At 38.0% G+C, this 10,916-nt stretch overlaps 1 pseudogene across 1 annotated transcript in view; it reads right to left on the bottom strand.

Moving 5' to 3' along the window:
• Nucleotides 1-219: 219 nt before the first annotated feature.
• Nucleotides 220-10,916, bottom strand: part of LOC311590745 (vomeronasal type-2 receptor 116-like) — a 31,664-nt pseudogene continuing 20,967 nt past the window's right edge. Inside the window, exon 7 of the transcript in view lies at nt 220-1,124. The product of the transcript in view is annotated as a vomeronasal type-2 receptor 116-like (transcript). The remainder of the gene's footprint in view (nt 1,125-10,916) is intronic.

Raw genomic sequence — 10,916 nt, 5'->3', positions numbered from 1 at the left:
CTAGGGCGGATGGGAAGGGGATCTTCACTTATCTGAGAAATCGAAGAGATGTGATGGAGAGAGAGAGAGAGAGAGAGAGAGAGAGAGAGAGAGAGAGAGAGAGAGAGAGAGAGAGAGAAGAAGAAGGGTTGGACTGGAAGAAGAAAAGAGTCGGTTCTACAGCTGGGATGTAATATGAATAAATAAATCAATTTCAAAAAAGTTTCATGATATATGATTTTAGGAATATGATTTCATCCTGATTTTTGGAAGAGAAATTGTGTGTGGTCTGAATACAATTGTGTAACACTTGGGAACAAAGATGCACCCCAGCATCCCTGCACTGGAAGCCAAGATGGAAAAAATCTCCACAGCCAACATGACCTTGACCTTGGTGCTACGGTAGACAGGCAGGAAAGTGATCCACATAGTGCAAAACACCAGCATGCTGAATGTCAAGAACTTGGCTTCATTGAATGTGTCAGGCAGGTTCCTGGACAAGAAAGACAAAATGAAGCTTCCCAAGGCTAGGCAGCCTCAGTATCCTAGGACACAGTAAAATGCCATAACCGAACCCTTGTGGCAGACAATAATAATGTGGCCATGCTCAGAGTGTGCATCAATATCCACAAAGGGAGGAGAACCTCCTAGCCAAATTGAACAGAGAATAATTTGGATGAGTGTACAGAGAGGAATGATGTAGTTAAGTGTTCCTGAAACCAGAATGTACCTCATCCTTCTTTCAGAAGCTGTGACTTTGAAAGCCAGAACCACTGTGATTGTTTTGGCCAACACACTGGAAATAGCCACAGTGAATACAATTCCAAATGTGATTTGCTGCAGGATGCAGGAGACTGAGTTTGGATGGCCAATGAAGAGCAAGAAGCAGAGGAAACAAAACATGAGTGAAATGAGTAAGGTGTAGCTGAGAGAGCGTTTATTGGCTGTCACAATGGCTATGTCACTGTATTTAAAAAATACTCCAAGAACCAGAGCTGTGAAGGCAGAGAAGCACAAGGCCATTAAGGCCAGAGCCATGCCCAAGGGGTCTTCATAGCTCAGAAAGATCACAGCTTTGTGGATGCATTGATTCTGCTCTGTGTTGGCATACTGGTCCTCTGGACACTTCACACACTGGTCCATGTCTGAATGAGAAAAGAAAGATTTGTTATTGTCGCTTCAGCAGTTTATGGACAACATATTTCAATAAGTCTGTTGAAGATGATTTGCAATACATACATTTTATACCTGATAATATAATTAAAGGACATCCCTTTAAAGCAAAGCTCATATTTATAAATTCTTATCTTCTCTGAGACCAAAACTGAACCATCATTTGTCTATTTAACTGTGTTGATGAGAACATTTACCATATTTTCATAAAACACATATTTATTACATAATTTGGAATCCTATCATGAGATAACTTACTCTTGTAAATTCATAAAATCAAAAATTAACCACAGAATTGCTGAGTGTGTTTCAAAACCACCGACACCATACATTCATTGCAACACTTTGACTAAACTTCAAACCTGATCATGTATTCATTTTTTAACTATTGAGAAATGTGAAAAATACACCTGATGTGTGAATCCCTGAGCTTCTCATATTTCCTTATGAAATTAACTGAATTGCCTGAGGTAGTGAGTGAATGACTGATGACTGAATGGAAAGAGTCTTTCTTGGGCCACATTTGGATCCTGTACTAAAAATTGATTATAATTAGTCGCCATGTATTAAGCTTATTCCCACAATCCAACTCCACATTGTTTCTTAATCTTCTAGTTTATTTTTAAAGGCAGAACATCTTTTTAATAACTTCACACACCACAGATGCATTTTTAAAAAGATGTATGTTTGAGTTTTGAAATCAACCAGTCCCCATCACAGAAAACTCAATACCCCTTCTGAGAAAACTCACTGGAGATAACCCAAGGACACTTGCTCAACTATGGTCATATCAGCTTTATTCATAACAGCCTGTATCCAAAGACAAGATATATATCATTATATCCATCAACCAAAGAATGGATAATAATAAAACTGTGCTACATTTATACAATGAAATACTACTTAGATACTAAAACCAAGAAAACCACACAATATACAGGTTAGTAGTTGTAACAAGAAAAGATCATCCTGAGTTTGGTAATCCAACAAAGAAAGATACACATGGTATGTATTTACTTAGCAATAAAATACAGTATAAAATTACTAGAATTTAGAGACCCAAAGAAAATAAGTAAGAAGGAGGACCCAAGAGAGAATGCTTAATTCTCACTCAGAAGCAGAAATGGAATTGACAGCAAAAAAAATTGAAGGTAGGTTTCAAAGTAGGAGAGGGAGCACAGACAGAAATGAAGGTGGATGTCAGACCTTGGGGCAGCTGTTGCAGGAGGACAGAGGACCTGAAGGGAAGGGAGAAACTGGGTGTAGACGTCTGTCTGTCAAGACGGAGAACTAGGACAGGATGGATTCTGGGATAACATGGAGGGTGACTCTAGCTGAAATGCCTAGTAACAGGGTCATGGGATTTAGAGGACACCTTGTAACTAGATAGAACTCTTAGTTGAGGAAGGAAGTCAGCATTCTTTGATAATAACTTTGATGCAAATTTTACCATTTCTACAAGTTATGCAGTGATAAATATAGAGCAGAGATTGAGGGAATGTCCCTCCAATACCTGCCCAAAGCTGAGACTCACCATATAGGAGAAATCCAATCTCTGACACTATTACTGACACTCTGCTATGCTTGCAAACAGGAACTTGGCTAGCTGTCCCATGAGAGAGTCCGGCCATCAGTGAATCAAAACAGATGCTGAGAATCACAGCTAAGTGTTGGCTTAAGTGTTGGGAGTCTTGTGGAAAAGGCAGGGAAGGGGAGGATAAAAGGACCAAGAAGTGGCATGAGCTCCACAAGAAAAACAAGTGTCAACTCATGAGGGCACAAAATGTCCTGTGTACTCTGACTCACCAACCAAGGACCGTGCACAGACTGGACCTAGGACCCATAAACAGATGTAGCAAATGGGCAGCTCAGGCTGCTTGTAAGTCCCCTAGTATGGGTAATCTGGGCTGCATCTGACATGAACTCTGTTCCCTGTTTTCTAGCTCTTTCCCCTGGTGGAGCTTCATTGTCAGGCCACAGGGGAAGAGAACACATTCAGTCCTGATGTGATTGATGAGTTGTGATGGGTTGGTAGTACGGCTCCCTTCTCTGAAGAACACAGATTGATATCAAGTAGAGGGAGGGAGAGTGGGACCAGGAGTAGAAGAGGTAGGGGGCTATGATTGGAGGTAAAATAAATAAATAGATTAATCAAAAAGATGTATGTCTGTATGAATCCCTGTGAGTAAACATTAACAATGCTCATTTATGCCATATTAATGTAACTGATCCCACAATTTTGAATGAGGTTTTGCTCTAGCCTACATCTTCACATGCACAGGAATAAATCTTCTCCAGACATGCATGCACAGATTAAGTGTATGCACAAATATTCCAGGATCCTTCACTTAATTTCTAAAAAATATGTGATTCACATTTGACAAATAGTGCAACATATTTTCTGTTATTGAAAATGTATTTTGACCATACTTCCAATTACACTAGCAGAACACTAACATCTGAGTGAGAATTAGATTCATTTGAAAATTACAGAAAGATTTATTTGTGCCAACATTACATGTTTGTAAAATAGAATATAAAGAGTAGAGCATATGATAAATCTTTCTGATATACTTTTAATAAAAAGGGCAAAAATTAATTTGGAATATAAGATCTTTGTTGTTTCTTTTTAAGGGAAGAGTAATCTCTCCTCACTTTTCCTAGTAATTTCATATCATCTGACCAACAAAAATCTGACACAATCCATCATTCTTAATGATTCATTCAGATTTAAATGTAATTCGTCTTCCACTTAGAAATTGTTACTTTTTGATATCACTGTCTACAAAGTAGCCCCTTTTAGAATAACCTTTATTACCACACAGAAAATTGCTATTGAAAATTTCAGTGCCACACTATAAGAATTTGAGACTATAATTTGTGAGACTCAAATACCAACTCATGCATGCTAAACATAAGAAACACCAGTTCCTTAAGCTGTCAGAGTAGACTAGTAGTATAAAGTGCAGTGTTTGAAAAGAACTAGCAAGAACCCATAAAGCCCCAATATGTACAGGAACCACATGGCAAAATATGCAATTGTGCTTAGTACATTAATGAAAGAGAAACATAAGTGGCAAATGTTATAAAAAGTGTCAGAAAATAAGCAATTTAGGCATAAAAAGAAGACATATAATTTTTAAATAAATAAGAGATGAGCTGATGGGAAACTTCTCTAATCAAATTCTCAGCCATTGTCAACTATACATGCTACAAATGTAATTCAGTCTAGTGACAAGGAAAGTAAGTTGTTACCAATATTATTGATAGCCTAATATTTTAAGCATAAAATATGTAATCTAAGCATTCCTTCTTTATGTTAAAGAGAGAGTAAAATCCTGGGATTTGTAATACATAAAAGTCAGTGGTTGTGCATGTATACAAGTTATGATGGAGATATAAGGTCTAGTGTAAGTTCACTTTAGACAGAAATCCTAAGTATATTCTTGATGCAGGTTCACAAGTCATAGTGTTACCACATTCAGAAAATTTCAGAGAGTAACTCAACACTTAATGTAAAAGCTGTGTGTATCTAGGTGTAGTCCCAACATTAGAGGCCCCAGCACATGTACTGGTAGCTACACACTGACTGAAAAATTATCAACATACACTCTTTGGCCATTTAATTGTACCTTCTCAGAGTGAAAATTATTGAAAGAGTATGGGATAATTTTTGAAAATAAAGCACTGAATGTTGTGCTATGGAAACTGTCAACTGGAGGGCTAATCCTGGGGATCAAGGTAGAGAATCCTGTGTTCACCCAGTGTCTAGCCTTGAAATCAGGAGGTAACTGGAAGAAACGTAAAATACTCTGTGGCCTGATTTAAAGTCAAAAAATAGCATTGAGTTTATAACAGAATTCAAAGTTGTTTAATGGTGAACACATTGGAAGAACAAGACAGAGCATTCAAAGCATTGTTCTGTTTCTCATTTTCACACCTCTCTTGAAATACTTGTGATGAAATCTACATGAAGAAATACAAAAGCACTTACAGTATATTCAGAATGTCCCTAAAATAGACTTTCTTCACTCGCCTTTGCACTCCATGAAGGGAGAAGATACAAGCTGTCTTAAAGTTTCCATTCTTTTTTTTATACCGTCTCATTCTCCAAAAACATCTGGAAGAAATGGAACTGGCCATTGGAAGTACAATGTTCAGAAGCAAGTAAAACAATGTCAAAGTCAACATTTTTGCCCTACTGTAATCCTGGGTATTGTGGGCTGTGAAGTGTCATGCATATCAGCCTATCAGATGGGCACCCATGTTTTCCTACCCTCTTTTATATTTCTGGACAATGGAAAGTCTACTTGAATTTCATGATTCCTTTTCACCCCAATGCCCTTTCTGGTTCTGGAAGTACTCTTCCCTGGGGCTTGTCATCTGAAGTCCACAGTCCATGTGATAACCATGAGTCTATAAATATATATCACAATCCTTTCGCCTCTAGTTCCATGACATTATTCATGGCTTGAGCACAGTAAGATCCCTAGGCAGAGGCCCTTTTATAAAAATTTGTTTTTATGAATACCACTAAAAACTATGTCACTAGAGTTTTTAGATGATTCACAGTGAAACATAAATTATTGATTCAGGAGATGAGTGACATACTGTGAGTCTTGCTGTATCCAAAATCAACCACCTTCTCACAAAATGGCAGATAATTTACGTGTTAAATATTGATATTTAAATGTTAAATAAGATGTAGAGAGAACTTGAGACCTTTTTGTATCATTTCAAATATTAAATAAGATGTATCACTCCATTAGCACCTACATTATTAATGAGAAACTAAGTCAAATATGTGAGTTCTAACACATACTCTCCACCCTAAATCCTCAGTTCTCACAGATCAATAACCTTTGGTGACCCATTTCTTGTACTTCATTTTTGATTTTCAACAGTGAGTTTGGTCTTTTATATTTAAGTAATGTCTGTAAGGAATTCTTATGCTGACTATCTTTGAAGTGATAAGAATTGGGAAACAACCCTGGGTTTAATTGTAAACTCTTCCTATACCATTTTCCTGTTTATTTGAATAATCTATTCTTGGTTACAACCTAGAATCTGCATTGCCAGTGTGATGATGATATTTTCTTTCCATTGTCTTCACTTGATACTTCATCCTTAATCACTTTAGGTCTTCTCACTTCTGAAATAATACTTATGCTACTTTATTTCAGTAAGAAAACGTATATGTCACACATGCACACCAACAGACACTTATACACATAGACTATTGAAACAATAGTCTATGAAATCTCTGAATTTCCAAAGTTTTAGTGTGTTGCTTAAAATGATGACCACAATTGCTGATAGTGATGCTATATTCCAAGTTGAGCACATCCCCTTTATTTATAGAGAGACCACCATGTGTTTTCATCTGAATTCTCTGAATTCAAATAGGTGTAGAAAAATATGGACCTGGACATAATAATTATATTTGTTTAGTTTTATCTTTATTTTTTTGTTTCAGTCATTTATGAATTAAATAGAAGCTAATTTTATGCATCTATATATGCAGTTATATTATTTTAACAAAAATAAAATTGTATATATTTAAGATGTAAGTTATAATATATTTTATTAACCTTTCAAAATTCTAAGAATGCATTGCAAATAGCAAAAATTATTATGTACACACAAATTTGGATGATATGTCTTATTTATTTGCCCTCCAGTTAAAACGCATTAAACTTCATATCATATCTTGTACTTTCTGAAATAAACATGGCAGAGAAGTGACTACATTGTATGCTTACCTACATACATACATATTCCATGAGAGGTTTGATGTAGCAAATGTCATTCCTACATTATCCAAATGAAGTAGCTGTATCTGGTTTACCACACTGGTGTCCTCAATTTCAACTCACACTCCAAGCATTTATGTAAACTTTCACAACTCCTTTATTTTCATTAACTTATTTGGTCATTATTTATCTATCCCTTCTCCTCAGGATGAGGGATACTCCTCCTGACTATTGTTTCATATTTTCATATCTACACTAACATAATTTGAAGTTTTGCTAAATTAGATAAAATAAAAGTTAAAAATGTAATTCTGGATATGAGGAAATATGCACTAGTAGGCGTGGAGTGATGACCCAGTTGTTAAGAGCAGAGACTGTTCTTACAGAGATCTAGGGTTCTATTCCAAGTATCCATATAAAACCTATTACCATTTATAATTTCAGTTCTAGAGGATTTGCTTATCTATTCTAAACTCTGTTCACTCATATGCATAAGATGAATAAATCCTTTTAAATACAGAAGTATGTGTTACTATCTATATAAAGCTAACAAAAACTTTTATTTATATTTTCTCACAGTTATTTTTAACAAAATTAAGTATAAAAACATAAAACAAAGTACATCACATCAAAGATGGACAAGGCAAAATAACAGAAGGAAAAACACCCAACAGAAGGCACAAGAATCAGATGCACACACATTCACACACACACACACACACACACACACACACACACACACACACACACGTATTTTAACCCATATTAACCTGAAAGCTATGCTATATATGCAAATGATCTGATTCAGACCATGTAGGACCTGTGATTTCAGCTTAAGCCTCTGTGAGTGCATATGAGATCAGTTGATTTAGAGGCCTTATGAAGGATATGGCTTTTCTTTGATAGTTGTTTCAAGTTCTATGATTGAATCTTCTAGTCCAAGATTCATTACTCCATCTCTTGAATTCTCTTAGAGAAGCTTGTCTCTACACTGCTTGTTTTCTTATCTAAGTTCTCTTGTTCCTGGCTTTCTTCTGTCTGTGCTTTTATGATCGCTTCCATTATCATCTTCAGATCTTGAACTGTTTTATTGATTTCCTTTATTTGATTGTTTGTATTTTTCTGAACTTCATCCAGTGCCTCTCTATGTGCTTCTTTGAGATCTTCAATCTGTTTGGCTGCATCTTTCTGCATTTGTTTATGTTTTTATTCATTTTCACCGTTATCATCTTCATTACTAAGGATTTGTGGTCATTTTCTTGTGTTTCAATTGTGTTTGAGTTGTCAGGGTTGACGTCTTTTGGATAGCTATTATCTGGAGATGCCATATTGTTTTGGGTTTTGTTTTTTATATTTTTACACTGGACCTTAGTCACCTTGATGTCTCTGACATTGGGGGGTAGTTTCTCTTGTCCTTCCCTGGATCAGGAAGGTGACCTGAATCCAGCTCCAGGGGATGTTACTCCACACCCTGGATTCCGCACTGGGTCAGAAGAGACTGATGCTGGTGCTCTGTACCCTAAGGATCTGTTTGAGGTAGTGTAGATAAAGCTGATTATCCTGCCTTTGGATGGGCTTTGAAAACTCTGCCCTCAGCTACTGAGTCTTTGGGAGCCAAAGCTCAATGTACCTTACGGTACTGGAACCCATGCTGGCTTATAAAGTTTGGCTAGGATTTTGCATGATCCATCCTTGCCATGGGGCCAAGGTTGATTCCTGCTTCAGAGAGCATATACTGCCCTCTGGCTTGTGATAGTTAGCTGGGCTTATACCAGATCCCTTCATGCTGGTTCAGTCCCATCTGTGTGTGCAGGGACACTCATGCTGTGTTGTGGCAGTTGGTCAGGCTCCACCATAGCTTGCAGGAATGGATCTCTGGGTTGTTGCTGGTGGCTAGGTTTCTACCCAATCCTGTCTGGCTGGTTTAGACCCTCATGAGAGCATGGAGGCCCTGCTGAGCTGTGTTGGCTAGTTAGGCAATTGCTGGATCTGTTCAGGCCAGATCAGTTCTGCCCAATTGAGAAGAAACAGTCTGCTGGGATGGATGGCTTGGGTTTTTTTTGCCTACCCTGTTTAGACCATGACTTCTTAGAGGAGTCAGGCCAAATGGGTGGCTATGGAGCTGTAGCTGAAGTGCATGTCCACAGCCACCTGGACCCGCCTGTGGGCAAGGTGTCCCTCTGTAGACTGGCAGGGCTTTCTAACATCAGATCTATCCCAGATCCACATTCTTAGGTCTCCCTGGGCCCACTGGCTCTGATTCTATTACTCTGTGACCCACAGATCAATCAGAGATGGAGAGAGAGGGTGCAGGTGAGGCAGACACTCTTGGTTCCTTTGGGCTTTGAATTTTGTACCTATGTGGTTGCCAGCACCTAAGGCTTTCTGAGGACTCACACCTAGGTCTGAGGTCAGGTGCACCTGTTTTCCTGAGATTTCCCTGGGCAAGTAGCTCTGAATTCTGACACTTCAATGCCCCCAGCTCAGTTGCAGACACCAAGTCCTTGTTATAGAGCATAGCTGCAAATCACCAGAGGGGGTACAGGTCCAGACACTGGGGAGTGGATACCTGTCCTCTCTGGGCCACTTGGAAGAAACAAAATCACACCCGCCTGTGCTCTGGACATTGTGGACCTATTTGACCTAGGCCTCTTTAAGTCTTGTGGTCTGTAGATCCAAATTGGGTTCCTAGACTCCATCCAGCAGTGTTTGGTACCACTATCTTGTGTCTTCCTGAAAAGCAGCTTCCTTATGCAGATTCTTTAGACTATCCTCCGATAATATTCTTAAGGATTATGTATTTTCTGTTATATATATGTCAGTGTCTGTATGCATGTGTGTGTATGTGTGTGTGTGTGTTTTAATGTCTTGTTTTGTGCACAGGTGAGTTCAGGTAATCATATAAGCCAGAAAAGGACATCTTATGCTTTGGAGCTATTCTATCATATGGTTAATAACATAATTTTAAGGGTTGAGCAGTGAATTAGGCCTTATTAAAGAGCAGGACATGATATTAGCTACTAAGGCTAAGACACAAATCCATCTTCTTTAGTATTCTTTAGGTTTATCAAACCATCATTCTTCTAAGTTTAAATCATCTACTTCCTTGGATAATACCAAGATTCCTTTACCTTCTCCCTGTAAGGAGGAAATTTGTTTTACCTTCATGCACAAATGTGACATCACTCTCCCACAAAATTCCTAAATCTTTTAATCACCATTCCACTGGCATCAAAGTCATTCACCCAGATGTTAAAAGAAGATTGATTTTATTTTGAACATATTTTATTTTAAAGAAGAAAAGAGCATTTACACTCTGCTGTAGCCCCAATTGTTATAAACTGTGAAATAAGTAAATCAGGGAAAAATTATATGGACAACATAGACAACTCTAGTAGCCATGATACTGCTATGCAACATAATTAGAGGAAACAGTGAGCATCATTCTAAGAAGAGACAGATCATGTACTGTAGCCCAATATTTGGTGGTTATGTACCAATTTTATATTTGTCAGTTAGAGTTCATTTGCCAGTCAAACTACCTAGCACAAACCAAGACACAGTCCATGGACAGAGCCAACCCCTGACATTATTAATGATACTCTGCTATGATTGTAGACCGAAGGTTAACTGTGTTGTTCTCTGAGAAGTTCTGCTAAGCACAGGTTAAAAGCAAATGCTGAGACTCACATCCAAACATTGAGTAGAACAGTGGGAGGAAAGAGAAAGAGACCTTGAGGTGAGACAAGTTCCACAAAAAGACCAAAAGAGGCAGATAACCAGGGCAAAAAGAGGCTTGCTGAAATTGAGGCAACACCAAGGACCAGGCATGGACTGGAAGTATGCCCTCTACACAGAGGTAGATGAAGAGCACCTGAGGCTTCATGTGGGTCACTTAGTAAAATGTATGGTGTTGTTACTGACAATGATTGTGATGCCATATTTTTATCACTTCCTCCTTGTGGGACTGTCATTCTAGGCCATAGTGAGAGAGGACAGGCTCAGTCCTGA

Source organism: Acomys minous (genome assembly GCF_964271855.1).
Source record: "Acomys minous genome assembly, chromosome: 20".
NCBI classification, from domain to species: Eukaryota; Metazoa; Chordata; class Mammalia; order Rodentia; family Muridae; genus Acomys; species Acomys minous.
Note: the sequence above shows the minus strand (reverse complement) of the source record. Positions and strands in the feature narration are given on the sequence as shown.